Source organism: Mus caroli, unplaced genomic scaffold (genome assembly GCF_978045245.1).
Source record: "Mus caroli unplaced genomic scaffold, Mus_caroli_1 scaffold_5, whole genome shotgun sequence".
Classification (NCBI taxonomy): Eukaryota; Metazoa; Chordata; class Mammalia; order Rodentia; family Muridae; genus Mus; species Mus caroli.
Window position 1 is genome coordinate 125,432,162 of NW_028227260.1, and position 3,075 is coordinate 125,435,236.

The window sequence follows — 3,075 nt, forward strand, 5'->3', positions numbered from 1 at the left end:
AAGGGGCCCCATGAAAGCCCCAAACAGCTTGGGCTATTGCCAAGGCAATTGGTTGGTCTTCACACACTTAGAGTAAAATATTATTGAAGACAGTATCTAAACAAATACTAATGCTGTGCTAAAGGAATAGTAGCAATAGCATCACCTCTAGTGACATTCTAATATACTTATAGGCCAGTGCCTTGCTCAGAAATTATCAGATAAGCTCCCTTCTGTAATAGATGGGAAGAATATAGAGATCCACAACTGAATACCTACATATAAGCTCTCACCTCAGAGTTCAGAGAATCCTGAGGAAGAGGAGCCACTAACATTCCAAGAACCAGAGGGTATCAAGAACACTAAGTAAATAAGGCAGCATATACAGGGCCTGCAAAAGTTTAAGTCAGAGGTTATACTCAGTAAAAAGACAGGAAAGTGAACACAAGCCCCAATCCTTAATTCAAAAGCTATTTCCTGTTGATAATCACTCACAGATATCTACTTTCTCCCTGTTAGCCTCACTCGAGGTACAAACCACTCTTCAGAACAGGTCTGGTTCCCCACAGCACATGGCCAAACTATAATGAATACAGTGTCATCATTGGAAGTTTTCTATCTCATAATATTTGACAAGGAATGTTCTTTTTCATTTTGCTAGTACTCTGCCTATTTATTATGACTTTCTTAGTTTTTATGTGATTCCTTTGTGTGTGGAAGTATCTGTATCTATGTCTCTATGTGTTTCTTTTCCTTAACATTGACTCATTTTATTCTGTCTTTTTCCTATTCAGGTTTGTTTCATTAATTTTACCATATTTTATTAGTATTCTGTAGATTCCTGATTGTTTTCTGATGAAATTCTGAAATGATAAGGATTCAACTGGGAGGTAGGATGGGGAGCGTCTTAGAGAAATTGGAGGAGAGAAAACCTTAATTAGAATATATTGTATGAAAAAGTATTTTTTACAAAATAAAAGAAAAATACCTATTTCCAATCAAATTGCATTTGTCTGTTTTATTGAATTCATGAATTGAGGACACTGTGGTTTATTTTCTAATACAGAAGAAAATATTTCAGAATTTTAAATGCATATTTAATGTACTATTGGCAACTAATTTCAATTCAATAAGACACATTTTTATTTAATGTTTAACTGATTGAAATATATGAAAATGACTTACATTATTCTGAGACATAGGACTTTATATATATTTTTTTCTGAATGAAGTAAATAAAATATGGAAAATAATGTGATAAGGCAGTGTATGCTGTGTGTTTCATGCCTCTTTCATAGACAACAATGAAATGGGTGACTGTGGAGGCAGCTGCTAGCACATTTCTTCGGTCTGTTCAGTTCAGACAGCAGCAGCCAGTTCTGTTGGGGCATAGCAAGCTATGTGGTGGATCTTGAGCCCTGGGATGCTGGCTATGCAGGGGGCTGTGTGGTCTCCTGTGCCTGTGTGGTGGCTGGAGAGGAGCCAGTCTGCAGCTGGGCCTGAAACTGGGCAAGTTGCTCTGGACTGGCCATTGTCTTCAATAGCTTGTTGTCCTGCTCCAGCTGGGAGTTTTTCTATATTAGTTTTTTGATCTGTTCCTTAAGAACCTCTACTTCCTCTCTAACTGCATATATCAAGTGGCTTTTCACTAGATCCATATCTTACTGTATTTGCTTCCTCCCCAGTATTAAGCACTCATATGCTTTTGGCTTGAAAAAATGTATTAGTTGAGTGAATTAAAGGTTGATCAGAGAGTGAGCATGGTTGTACTCTGTACAACGTGGCCGTTGTCTGAGGAATGGTTTAATTGATGCTGAGGAGCTGTGTGCCTTTTCAACCCTACCTGGATGCTCATCCTGCTTCCAAGAGTTCTGGAGCTTGGTTGCATGTGGCTCAGAAGGTGGGCTGCTCCTAGATTTTGTGCTCTCCTTTCCTTCCCTTCAAAGAACTTGAGAAGCCAAAACAAGACTCTAATTGGCCAAATGCAGTCCTTATCAAAACCAACAACTGTCACCAAAGCTTATAAAACAAGATAGTATTGTCCCTATTTTCAGAAACATCATAAGACACAAAACTGCTAGTGACACAATGGTGACAAGTAGCTTGGACCTAGGCTATCTTATTATGAAGGTTGTTTTGCTTGTTGTATATTTCTGTATGTAGCATAATGAATTTGTAAAATAGAGGACCATAACTACTGTTTAGATTATATAGATTAAAATTTAGATGTTCCACTGGCTGTCTGAAAAGGTGTGGATTGTCCTTCTTAGAGAGATCTACTTAAAAACTGCTTCGTGACAAAAACCACACCAGAAGAAATTTTATGATTTGGCACAGTTAGTCACTCTGTGTAATCTGGAATCTAGATGCTGAGTCCTGCAAAGTAAACTCCCCATTGATTGATGTCAGTTGAGCTGGTGAATACCCAAAGAAATGGTCACTTCCTAAGGAAGTGGATTTCCCAGTAGAGGTTTCTGCACCTCACCTGTATAGTCATTCTGTACATGTTCCCCACACAGTCCCCAGTGGACTTATTTGTTCTATTTGTCACCTTTCAATAAAGCATATCAAATGTTGGTACACACACACACACAAACACACACACACACACGTACACACACACGGAATGCATACTGAAGCATATACCCAAAAGATGTTCCACCATATCTATGTTTATAGCAGATGTATTTGTAATAGCCAGGAACTGGAGGCAACCTAGATGTCCTTCAACAAAAAAATGGATACCATGACATACAACCTCAGTTTGAACTCATGGACCTTTATGATGGAAAGAACAGTTTCTCTGATATCTTCATGTGTACCACCACCATATGAACAAATAAACTTTTATCTTAAAAGTTTCAAAGGCAGAATTGAATTGATAATGAGATTGAAATAAGAAACAGGGAAAATCTAGGTTCAGACAAGGATCAATGAACACTCAGTGCTTGGTTTAGGCTTGGACATAATGTAATATAAAGCTTAATGCAATATAAAAGCTTACCTGTAGATCACCTTAGTTTCTCTAAATTTAAGTAGAGATATGTATGAAATCTTCTGCAATTCAATGTTGTATGATTATCACAACACATAAAC

General features: G+C 37.6%; 1 pseudogene; it reads right to left on the minus strand.

Moving 5' to 3' along the window:
* Positions 1–1,376: 1,376 nt before the first annotated feature.
* Positions 1,377–1,637, minus strand: LOC110287134 (TSC22 domain family protein 1 pseudogene; annotated as a pseudogene).
* Between the last annotated feature and the right edge of the window lie 1,438 nt (positions 1,638–3,075).